The sequence below is a fragment of the Ascaphus truei genome, chromosome 19 (assembly GCF_040206685.1).
Source record: "Ascaphus truei isolate aAscTru1 chromosome 19, aAscTru1.hap1, whole genome shotgun sequence".
NCBI lineage: Eukaryota > Metazoa > Chordata > Amphibia > Anura > Ascaphidae > Ascaphus > Ascaphus truei.
Genome location: NC_134501.1, coordinates 34459237 through 34472651, shown reverse-complemented (window position 1 = coordinate 34472651; position 13415 = coordinate 34459237). Strand labels below are relative to the sequence as shown.

At 40.9% G+C, this 13415-nt stretch overlaps 2 non-coding genes across 2 annotated transcripts; both read right to left on the bottom strand.

Moving 5' to 3' along the window:
* Window positions 1-10095: 10095 nt before the first annotated feature.
* Window positions 10096-10167, bottom strand: TRNAA-CGC (transfer RNA alanine (anticodon CGC)). The gene has a single exon. It is a non-coding gene; the product is annotated as a tRNA-Ala (tRNA).
* Window positions 10168-11446: 1279 nt separating this feature from the next.
* Window positions 11447-11518, bottom strand: TRNAA-CGC (transfer RNA alanine (anticodon CGC)). The gene has a single exon. It is a non-coding gene; the product is annotated as a tRNA-Ala (tRNA).
* Between the last annotated feature and the right edge of the window lie 1897 nt (window positions 11519-13415).

Genomic DNA, 13415 nt, shown 5'->3' with positions numbered 1-13415 from the left:
TACAGTAGTGCTTTATACACCCCCCCCCACCACTACCCAACAACAACACCCCCCCACCCCCCCCCCCCCACACCAACTTAACCCCCCCCCCCCAACTACAACCCCCCATCCCTCCCACCAGCAACTACAACACCCCCCCCCCACCAACAAGCCCCCCCTCCCCCCACCAACAAGCCCCCCCCCCCACCAACAAGCCACCTCCCCCCACTAACAAGCCACCTCCCCACTCAAACCAACCCCCCACCCACAACCCCCACACGGCTACAATAAAGAAGCAAGCAAAAATGCAGTAAATCACAGTTCTTGTTTGCCAACATACACAGAAACATTTATTGCTTTTTTAAAAACAATCACTTCAGGTTTCACCGATGCGCGACGTCACTATCAAGCGCTGAGACTGTTTACGAAGCGCGCCTTGCTGTGCTTATGCGCATGCGCAGTAACATTAAGGACATCTGCAGCACTTGCCCTAACAGCAAGTCATGATGGCGACCCCCAATCGCGGGAAAGGAAAGGGACAGGGTAAATGTTTATATTAGTTTTTCTCAAATGGTTACCATACGTGTAAAGGTAACGGGAACATATTGCAATGTTTACATGTTTAACCTACATCCATCCATGCAGATGTTCCTTTGACACGGAGTGATTTCTGTACTTGGCGGCATGGCAGCCATACAGTGAAGTTAACGTTTGAAAATAGTGTTAGTACATGATAATATGGATAAAAAGGCTATTGGTCACTGTATTCCTTTGACACTTAGTTAGCAATATTTTCATTGGCCTCTTCCTACTCTATGTACTGTTAACGCTGCACTGCAAGATGATGACTATGTTGTTGCAATCTGCATCTTAAATGTGGCCGCGGTTATGTCAAGTACCCGTAAATTTGGCTTCACAGTCAATATACATCCATAGGATTAGCTTATGGATGCGTGTATTTTACTAACAGTACGCTTCTGCGCATAACGCTTCCCTTAAGTTGTTTGCGCATGCTCATTATGGAGACGGTCGGACATATATTTGTAAACGTCCACGCGCATGCGCACTAGTCGGGAATTTCCCCAACGCATGTACAACGCCACTACAAGTCTCCAAATTCTCACGATTGTCGTTATGAAGGACATACTGAAGGTTTGCAGTTTACCATCATACTGGGTACAACTTTTTACAGCATGTAACTTTATAAAAATGCGTTTGGTGACGCGAGCGCGGCGCGCATGCGCCACAACACCAAACTATCGCTTTTGCTAATGGGGTTGTGCGAGGTTATACTAATTCATTTATCAACCCCCTTTGCACATGTTTTCCTTTCAGAACACAGTTAGCTTTAGGGAATCGCACGTTGGACGCTAAATGTTCTCTGTGTCATAGTTGCAGCAGTTCAAAAGCACAAACTATAGGTTTCTGGCCCTGTGTGTACACTCTTTACAAGTAAGTTTTTTTCCATAAAGTGTTTAAATGTCAGCGTTTTCCTGGTTTAACCTCCCTATGCAGTGCTGTTTGCACCTCGGTTGCATATTTGCTTTTTAGCAGCTACTGTTCTTTCTGCGAGTGTCAACTCTTGAATCTGTGTTTATGCTAGTGTATAACTCTATATCACTATACTGGGAGGCTGGGTGATTTTGTCAGCATTAACATACAGTATATCTGGCACTTTATTGTAACCATCTGGTGTCTTCATTCGACCTGAGGGGATTATACACAGAATGATATCATTACATGACATGTATATGCCACCATCATTAGCTGCGTACGTGAAATATTAAGCAATATGACAACGCTGCCGCCCATGCTGGATATAATAGATTTTATCCATTTGTAACTTGCATAACATATTCCCACGGAAATATATGTTTAACGTCACACATATAACAACTGTTATTTTTAATAGCTAGTGGTGTACAGTGTAGTGCATGCTCAGTGTGTCAATATGACTTTGTGTCCCCATCGCCCATTTTTGGATTCAGTGTATTATTTGACAGTTTCCAACCAGTACTTTGATATCAGAGAAAAAAAATATATTTTCGCAATAACTATGGTTGTGTGATCAGTCCCTACCCTCCCCCATTTGTTGTCAAAACAAACCCAACAAATCAACAGCAGAAATTCTGGATGTTTTACTTTGCAAAGACTGTTTCCTCACGAACACATATGTTTTAGCAAGTTTTAATCAGAGGCAGCGCTGCAAGCACATATTTATATGAAACAAACAAGCATATATAAACGTGCTACTATATAATTTGTATTACACCAACGGTGTTATCTGCAATCTGACAGTTATATGACACAGTAGTTGCTACTAAAACAGTATGTCCAATATTTGCTTGCAGTTGTGCTACTTCATGGTCTTTTGAGCCTTGCACTGTGTAACCTTAAACGTGCACACTCCAGGTTCTGAAATGCAAATGAGAAAATACAAAACTTAACATTAATAGAACAGACATGCTGTTGCAATGTCCGTTGCAAGAGTATACTGTCATTGGACAATTGCAGTTAGCTGTCAAAACAATATTCTTCTTGTATAAAGTACTACATAAGCTAACTCTATTATATGTACTTCAACAGGACACCTTAGACGTTCATGCGATTGCAGTAAGTTACATAACAATTCATACACGGTCAGCACACAGATATTCTCACTGCATCACTATACAAGTGTTCTTATTTATAATATCCCCTGCATGGAATGCAGCTGGTAAGAAAATTACATATTCACTGCTGTGTTAGCAGTCTAGCCAACGTCATGTATGCAGGCATTTGAGGCTTGTAAACAAACATTCATACTTTAAACCTTACACATTTGCTGTTACAGTGTCAGATCTGTATAACAAAATTATAACACACACTGTACCTGCACAAATTAACACCTTCCTCTTCTGCAGACATCTAACGCCACATTTCATCAGATGTACTTGGATTCATACTTTGATCATTGCATGATCACAAATTCTGAACGATGTTTGCACTCTGCATGTTGCCTGTTGAGTGTGTTCCTGTGCATCGTTCCATGCCCATGTAACTGTGAGGCATTTCGTTTACCAATACATGCGCCATTTCTCCAACTACTATTCCTTTGGTTTCCTTTTCATTTATATTCTTTTGATAGGTGACACTTTCTTCTCCATGACAGGCACATATTTTCCAGAGGCCTGAGTGGCCACGAGCAGTCGGCAGGATGCGTACAAAACACGATTGTAACGTTAAAGTGCGTCTGATAGCGTTTCTCCAGCGACGCCGATTTTCCACATGTCTGTAGTAATTGAAATTATCCTCAATATATTTGTAAATGTCCTGCACACTTGCCCCTTTGTCACTTTGTGAAGAAATAGCATTGTATATTAACTGTTTGTAAGCTATACGTGGACGTCCTGCCATTCTTTTCTCTCTTCACTGCAACAACAAAAGACTGTCTTCTGTGCAATTATCTGCAATAGTTTGAAGGCATTCTATATAAAACTAGTTACTTTATGTTTCACTCTGTCTGCTAACCAAGGTCATTTAACAAAAGGAGAACTGTTATTAAGTAAGCGTCCCGATTATGCAGGTGTGTGCATAAGAATTTCAAAACTAGTCAAGTGAACGTATTTGCAAATTGACTGCCTTTCCAGGAAAGAGGCAACTTTATAACACTTACTTGCACTATGCTATTAACTCACACTTTGAATGTGTGAATATATGAAAAGAACAGACAACTTTGCAACACCACACACACACACATATAAACACAACATACGTGCTACTAGGGACAGTACCATTACAGTTAACACAAACCAGGACAATATACAAAACTGGGCCCTACACTTTTGACAAACATAACTGACAAAGGCAGTATATCGCCTTAAATATAATACGTTGGTATTAATAACATTTCACGTTAACATACAGTGCCATCACCTTTCAGTGACATAGAAATGCACATACATTTCACTTACTATGATGGTTAATTACAGCTAACTTTACATGTGTATCAAGGAATAAACGCTACAGAGTCCCTTTTTGCAGCTGACTCTTTAGTGCATGTTCCTTCATACACATCTGTAGCAACTTCCAAACATCCCTAGGCAGCACGCTTTTTTCAACAAGGGGTTTCTATGAGCAATGTTTCCTGCACTTTAGTATGTTAAGTAAAGGTAAGTATAGAAACATGCAGATCAGTGCGTAGCATGTGTTACGAAATGTGGAAGGTACCGGCTATTGTAACAAGTATATAAAAAAGACCTGTGCATCTGGCAAGAAAGTATAACATATGTAGTAAACATGCTGATTTGTATTAGCTATGTGACCTCTCACTGTATCCTATTTTACAAGGTTGTTAATACGCAGCTATTTATTATTAGAGAATATGTTTTTCTTTACACCAGCCTTTCTGCCTATTACAGGGGCATGTTTCAAATGTTCTCATCATACGTCTGAATGTCTGCAGTTGTAAGATATCATTAAGAACTGCAGAGACACAAAATATATTTGATTGTCAACAAATGTTACGCTTTCTCATCATGATTTCATGCAACAGAACTGATCAATGTAGAGCAGTAATGCTCATGTATGACAAATATGTGTTATAATGCATAAATGTATACATGAAACTATTATTGACACCTAACATTGCTGCATGCATGCAGGTTATGTCACTGTAACGGTACAGCCCATTTGAACACAAAGAAGATACACTTTGATTGTTGTACTGCGTTCAGTAATTATGAGTAATAGTTAATTTTGTACATCTTATGATTCTCACAGTACATGGTAGAGTTTGTGGTACTACAGAACAGTGATAGTTAGATAACATAACTGTACACATACATGTCACGTTAACGTTTATAGCAGTACATGCATAGTGTTTCCTTGTATTTTGTAGGTAGTGCAAATGTGATATCAGATGACAAATTTAGACAAGGCGTTATTGCAACATACAACTTTTAATTGTTTTTGAACATAACAGAAAGTAGCATTAACGATGGTAAACATACGAATACATTCAATGAGATAGCAATATTGGCCACAATGGAGAGTAGCGTCACTACTTTTAAATAAAGACACAAGCTGCTGATTTGGGGGAGTGAAAACACTTCAGTCAGCGACATATACACCGTATCAACACATACATATTCGGGTGCAACTTTTAACTACAGACTGTGAATTCAGTGATACATAGGGTCTGCAAATTGCATACATATTACTAACACACATGCCTACCTACATAGCCATGAACTAGTGCAGTTGTGAGCGTGTTTGGGGCCTTTCTAAATGAAGCTTAACATTGTGACGTTTCTTGGATTTTTTTTTTCCATGCTTCTCATCAGCTATTTCACCCATCAGCTGTGAGTTTTCAGCGGATGTGATAGTGTAAGGCACATTGGTTGTTGTTGTTGGAAAAGAAGGTGACATGTTTCCGGTTGCAGTACTGTATGTACGAGTTAGTAAATTTCTTCCCCGTCCTCTGCTGTAACTGGCTTTTCTAAACCTTCTCCCCAGGCCACGTGAACGCATATGACCTGGGGTTCCCTTCAGCTGTGATGGAAGAAAGTTCACACTATCAAACGTATCTACAGCAGCGTTGTGCTGCAACTCATCAAACAACACTTCATCTGGACAATCCCTTGCAGTTTGGGCCGGATGGACTTTCTGCTTTGTTGTATGGTGTGTCGCGTTGTGTGCATAACTATGCACACCGTCACATAGTTTATCTTCAATGGGAACAGTAGAATGTACGGGGTGGGGGGAAATATGTGCTATTTGATGCTCCTCAGCAACCAATTGTGATTGGGAAGCGTTTGTAAAGTGGCGTTGGTCTATTTGTGTCGGGGTATGTCTGGAAGCAGATGGTTGCCAATTTTCTGTGTCAGATTTGTTCTGCAGTGACTGCGCTATAGCTCCCATAAAGGCATTATGAGTAACAAGCTCATGGTTATTTTTTTGCATAATGTCAGTTATCGTCATCAGTTGGGACAAGAGTTTGCCATGCACAGCTATAATTTCGTCATGTCGCTCCTGATGGAGCTGCATCATTTGTTCCTCCCTTGTTTGTAAGTCTTTCAGCAGATTCTCTATGCGTCCATCTGCGTGCGTGGTTGTTTGCTTGCTAGGTTGTGAAGATGACATGACCTCAGGAAGAACGCAGGTGGGAGTGACGTTTTCAGAGACATTTTCCAAAGTAATCATGTCTGTGAAAGAACAGGAAAATTTAGCATAAAATTTCAGAAATTGAAAAGACGTACATAACTTGTGCCCTTTATGCCACTTTCTTCAATGCTTTCACATATGACACAACATCATGACATACAAACAAGTTAAAGGCCCATGACAATGGTGTAACAACCGACAGAAACATGAGGCCTTGAAATATGCACCACATCATTGAGAATGTTGTAATTTTTTTAAACAGTGGTTCAAGAATACAAACGTCGATGCAAGAAGTAAATAGTTAATTTTAACAAGCACTTGATGTGCTTTAATGCACTTAAGATTACATAACGTCTTTATGCCAACATACACACTAGTTACATTATTACATGTAAAGGTGGATTTTGAGGAACCTATGTGACCGTTAATTCGTTAATGTTATGCGTTACACTGTGTGTTCGCAAAACCATGCAGAATGCGTACATTAACAATGCATAGTAAAGTGAAGGCCATACGTATATTGCCAACGTCTACAATACCACTTGGCTATACCATGCAACATATAAGTTATATAACTTTAATATACCATTACATTAGGTCACAGTCCTAACATCTAAATGTCGACGTGTTATTGTTTGTGAGTACCGATGCTGTCATCAGTAGTGCAACAGCAAACCATTTCAGTTTGTGCATTTTAGCCATTGCCCAGCTACATGTTTCTGCATTCACACACACACACATTAGGTGTAATAGTTTACTGCTCACCTTCTTCAGCATAAATTGACGAAGGAGAGCCACAATCAGGAATGTCATAATTCCTTTCCTCTTCCATGGCCATTTGTTGTTCATATGTGTGTGATGTTGGACACACTGTGAATAAACAGATATGTAAAGTGCGATCAGAAATGCAAAGTAAAAGCACACAACATTTACAACCAAACTTACATGCACATTGCATGTAAAGGATGTGCGACAGACAATATATGAAAGTTAATCCTAAACATCCTCGTACAACATGTTACTAATCATAGTACATTGTCATTCTTGTGCATCTTGGAATAGGTAAATGAGCACGTAGCAGCTGTGTACTTCTTTAGCACAACAAGTACAGTTGTGCAATTAAGTAATGAAAAAAAAGGTTTGTCAACTTGTACTGTTCACCAAGTGTTTACACATGTTGGTCAAGACGGTTGACACTTCAAATGACATTTATACACATAGGTATGAATAAACACAAAACAGATATTTGATAGAATGTAAGTACCTCACAGTTTCACAAACCTTGCGGAAAAGGCTGCTGGTAGACTCCTATGTCGTAATCACCCTGAATGCCAGTAATTTGTACGGCAGGAAAGGTAGCCGCTAGCTGCTCCTCCAATGGACTCAAAATGAAGTGCTCCGCAGCAGGACCTCCGCCTGTTCCACCGGCATGTTCCAAACCTTCCTGGATTTTTTTTTTGAGCTTCTGCTTAATATCGTCAAACCGTTTCCTGCAGTTGATGTGTGTTCTTTGTTGACGTCCACATGCAGAAACAGCTAGACGGATTTCCTCCCAACATACTCTCTTTGTCACCGCGGATGTTTTAGCTACAGTTGCGCAGGAGACAAAACATTGTTCCCATTACAGCTATTGCAGTTTTCCTCACTTCCATTACATTCTTTGTACCTGTGCATGTTTACATTTGACTTTCCCACATGTTTCCGTGTTTTGCTATGCATCACCTGTATACAAATAACTGTGACACACATAACCACAGAGGTTGTGAACAAGAATACATGGCAGTCATGTTAACATCACCAGCACTTCACATACATAAATACACTAGAGATGTAGGCCGCAAGCCTACTTGTATGTATAACATAGTACGTAAGGAACGATTGCAGAGGCTCATGATTGTAGTGATAGCTGCAGTACTTTAATTGCGTTATATGCGATACAATGTTTCAACAGCTATGTTGAATGTCACCGGTGTGACAGTATGCACACCATGCAATATGAGCACTGCCACACATAATTATTAGCACACACATTTAATAGCATTACATTCTATATTATGTAGTACCTGATAGGTTCCCAAAAATGCGATCATAGTGTTGGAGTACACCGCTGACAAGAACATGATTTTCTTGATCATTAAATTTTAAATTTCTTTTTTTTATTACTGCACTATGGTCCCCTGTACTGCACTCTCCTTCCTCAACAGGAAGGGAATGCATATGATGGTCACTAGACAGCCACAAAGTATTGTCACTCTGGGGCCGACACACAATGGACTGAACTTTGTTCATGCCACAGATTGTCCCCAAAGACGAGCTATTAAGTTGTATACGCGGCGTACCCATCCCTGGATGCCTGATATTCCCACGAGAAGCGCCCATTACTGCGCCACTTGTGAAGCTACCACCACTACCACAAACATCTACACCACGCACAGGGGCAGCGGCCCTGTGCCGCTGACCAACAACCCCCACACCAGCACCCCTCCCACCCACTGCAGCACCCCTCACACCCACACCAGCACCCCTCACACCCACAGCAGCAACACTCACAGCCACATCATCACCACTCACACCCACACCAGCACCCCTCACACTCACAGCCACATCATCACCACTCACACCCACAGCTGCACCACTCACACCCACAGCTGCACCACTCACACCCACAGCTGCACCACTCACACCCACAGCAGCACCACTCACACCCACAGCAGCACCACTCACACCCACAGCAGCACCACTCACACCCACAGCAGCACCACTCACACCCACAGCAGCACCACTCACACCCACAGCAGCACACCTGACACCCACACCACCGCCCCTCGCACGCACACCAGCACCCCTCGCACGCACACCAGCACCCCTCGCACGCACACCAGCACCCCTCGCACGCACACCACCACCCCTCAAACGCACACCAGCACCCCTCACACGCACACCACCACCCCTCACACCCACACCACCACCCCTCACACGCACACCAGCACCCCTCACACGCACACCACAACCCCGCACGCTCACACCGGCACCCCTCACACCACCCACGGTAGCAGGCGCATAGCCTGCAAAGGAGGATGAGGGTCCGTGTAGCAAAGGAGGAACAGTGAAACTCTGTGCACCATCAGAAAGAGCGACAGAATTAACCCCCTCATCGTCAGCCATCTTTCTACAGTTAAGTTGGTTACGCGCGCAGTTGACAATGAACAAACAAAAGTGACACACAAAACAAACAAAATTATACAACCTACAACTATGTAACAGTAAACTTATGGTAAGGGAAAATACAGAAATATGTTGTCAAAACAGTGGATAAACAAACACACGGTGAACAAGGGTATGTAAGGTATTGTACAGCCTGACGCTGCTACTGACAGTGTCAGCCACACAAACAGTGTACAATGTAACGGGTTAACATGCATACAGAGGCCAACATAAAGTTATTGCTATACAATTGACAACACTGGGAAACACAGTTTCAGTTTGACACTGCCTTCAGCGGTGAGGTGAACTGACTAATTGTGTGTGTCGCAACACTGAAGCAGCCCGCGCAAAATCGTATTTCCCGCTTGCTGACTGAGGTAATTTCAAATGTGTCACTCAAAACTGGCGCTCTCGCGAGACCAGAGCGGAGCTGCTGTGACGTCACTGCAGCAGTGTTACAAGGTGGATACAAATCGCGCCGTTGTATGGCGCGAAGCTCGCACTTCTGAACTCTCCACGATTCTGAAAATCACACTGGTTAACGATGTAACGATGCTCTCTGCATTCGTCCATAAATTATGGCGAATTTGTGGCAATTTTGTAGCCAATATTAACTTAGATTACGATCCTCTCTGCATAAGCCCCATGGTGTGTTCAGCAGTTACCGTACCCCTTAAACAGTTACGGGGACAGCTATGTAAATACAGTTAGAGGATGTGTTAGCATTGTAAATGTGTAATTTCAATGTTTTTGTAAGAAAAAAAAGAGTGGAGATGCTGGGGATTGAACCCAGGACCTCATACATGCGAAGCATGCGCTCTACCACTGAGCTACATCCCCTTCTTTAGGTAAAACGTTTTGGTAAAACGTTTTGGTAAAACGTTTTGGTAAAACGTTTTGGTGGCAGCCCAAATAAGAGAGTTATACTATTTAGTCATTTTAAAAATAACATTTAATGACCTCCCTGTCTGGGAAATGAACCCCTGTTTTGTGTGTGATGGGTTGGAAATTATACTAGCAATGATTGGTTGGAAGAAATTTTGAAAAAGGTATGTCCAATGTCCAACAACACAGAATTTGCATAGCACAATCCTGGAGTACATCTCAGTGACAAGCATACAAATAGGACATGACATCTAATTAAACAAAAATAGACGTGATGAATCCCCGAAAGGGTATAATGGTGAAACATTTAGTAGGTCCACGGAGACAATGAAAAAACATCAAAATATAACTGTGAGCAACTATAGTAACACAGAACATAACCAAACAAACCATATATATTTTTATAGAAAAAAGTGATGGATTCTTAGAAATAATTTTGAACTTAGGATCGCTATTCAATTTCTTCCACTGTATTAATACACTGTTTCTAATCTTATTTGATGCGATAGAATAAGGGAAAATCAAGTGTATTAACCTTTTCTATAGTTGGTATAAAATGGTATCAAAATACTCTCTAGCAGCAATTGTACCAGCAATTTCTGTTAGATGTCTTCCAATATTCCTGGGTTCACTTGCAATCCTCTTTAATTGCAGACGATGACTCAAGGGGAAATTGTTCACCAATTCTGGAGAACTATTGAAGGTTGTTACAATCAGTAGCTTTTATGTATTTATCAGTTTGTACGGTGTTATCCACTTTAAATCAAAGTCTAAAAAGGGTATTTGTTGATTCTCAACTGTAAGTGTGAACCTAATAGTGTGATGCTTTATATTCAGTTGGTTGGTTCACAAAATCAAGGCAAATAAGTCCTTCTGTACATTGATCCTGATAAGATGACTAGTCATAGAAGACCCTATAACTATGAAAGTGTAGTTCCAGAGAGTCTGCTGAAGCTAACCTTTCAGACATTTTACAGTAGGGTTCAGACCAAAGCAAACAACTAGTTACTGTGCAATTGTACTTCTTTTCTAAGATATGTTTTTCTCAAATGAGTCACCATCTTGCCAACAAGTTGTGCTCTTCTCTTACACAAGCAAATATAACAGAAGCATGTTGTCTTTAGCAGTTACCGTACCCCTTAAACAGTTACTGGGACTGCTATGTAAATACAGTTAGAGGATGTGTTAGCATTGTAAATGTGTAATTTCAATGTTTTTGTAAGAAGAAAAAGAGTGGAGATGCTGGGGATTGAACCCAGGATCTCATACATGCGAAGCAAGCGCTCTACCACTGAGCTACATCCCCTTCTTTAGGTAAAATGTTTTGGTAAAACGTTTTGGTGGCAGCCCAAATGAGAGAGTTATACTATTTAGTCATTTTAAAAATAACATTTAATGACCTCCCTATCTGGGAAATGAACCCCTGTTTTGTGTGTGATGGGTTGGAAATTATACTAGCAATGATTGGTTGGAAGAAATTTTGAAAAAGGTATGTCCAATGTCCAACAACACAGAATTTTCATAGCACAATCCTGGAGTACATCTCAGTGACAAGCATGCAAATAGGACATGACATCTAATTAAACAAAAATAGACGTGATGAATCCCGGAAAGTGTATAATGGTGAAACATTTAGTAGGTCCAGGGAGACAATGAAAAAACCTCAAAATAAAACTGTGAGCAACTATAGTAACACAGAACATAACCAAACAAACCATATATATTTTTATAGAAAAAAGTGATGGGTTCTTAGAAATAATTTTGAACTTAGGATCGCTATTCAATTTCTTCCACTGTATTAATACACTGTCTAATCTTATTTGATGCGATAGAATAAGGGAAAATCAAGTGTATTAACCTTTTCTATAGTTGGTATAAAATGGTATCAAAATACTCTCTAGCAGCAATTGTACCAGCAATTTCTGTTAGATGTCTTCCAATATTCCTGGGTTCACTTGCAATCCTCTTTAATTGCAGACGATGACTCAAGGGGAAATTGTTCACCAATTCTGGAGAACTATTGAAGGTTGTTACAATCAGTAGCTTTTATGTATTTATCAGTTTGTACGGTGTTATCCACTTTAAATCAAAGTCTAAAAAGGGTATTTGTTGATTCTCAACTGTAAGTGTGAACCTGCTTTGTATTCAGTTGGTTGGTTCACAAAATCAAGGCAAATAAGTCCTTCTGTACATTGATCCTGATAAGATGACTAGTCATAGAAGACCCTGATAAAGCTCTGTGAAATAACAACACAAGTCTGAGGTTATATTTTGCAGAATGACAAATAAGTTTATTGCTTGTGCGGTGCACACGCAGAGGAGAGTTTCAAAATAAAACCCTCCCAAAGACATGGTGCATACAGGCATTATTTATACACAAAATACTAAACCCACGCCCCCTCTACAAGGTTGCATGTCGTCACTACGTAAGCGTAAAAGTTAAACAAATTATGCACACGAATACATTGAGTTGATGACATTATGGGATGTCTAAATGAGATGATTCAGCAATAATACTTTATTAAGCTGGTGACCTTTTCTCTACATACAGAAACCATCCCTATCAGTCTGGCCTTTTTCATAACATTGGCACTTTGCTCAAGGTTTTTCAAGGTTTTTGGCTTAGCTGAACCGCTCAATATCAATTGGAACTTCAGAAGAAAAAATGTATTTTAAATTAACGTTCATTCCACTTTCATACAGACAATAGACAATATCAGGCACCTACACTGGCGACACACTTTATTCGAGCTTGGCTAGTCCCACGAATTCGGGTATACCCGGGTGTATTGAGGTTTGTGACTGTTTTCTGCCCGAGTGCATTGAGGTATTTTCCAAGCAGGGATTGAAGCATTTTATTCCCGCTGGCTGCAATACTGCACAGTATATATATATATACTGCATTACAATTCATGAATTTATGCCATCTGGTAGACACGCGAAGCATTGCAGCCTATTAAATCCTAATCATTATCATTTAACAGATCAGCCGCCCATCAGCCAGGCATGAACCCAGGCTGGGAAGGCAAATGCAACGGGGCTTGTCAGAGGTGAGGAGCGGCGCATTCCAGGTATCTGCCAGGTACATACCGGGTATTTGCTCGAATAAAGTGTGTCGGTGCAGTAGGATGGATGCTGACTCAAAATGGTTGCTTAGATCCCAGTGCTGTTATGTCAGACCCTCCCCTTACGTCAAATTCTCA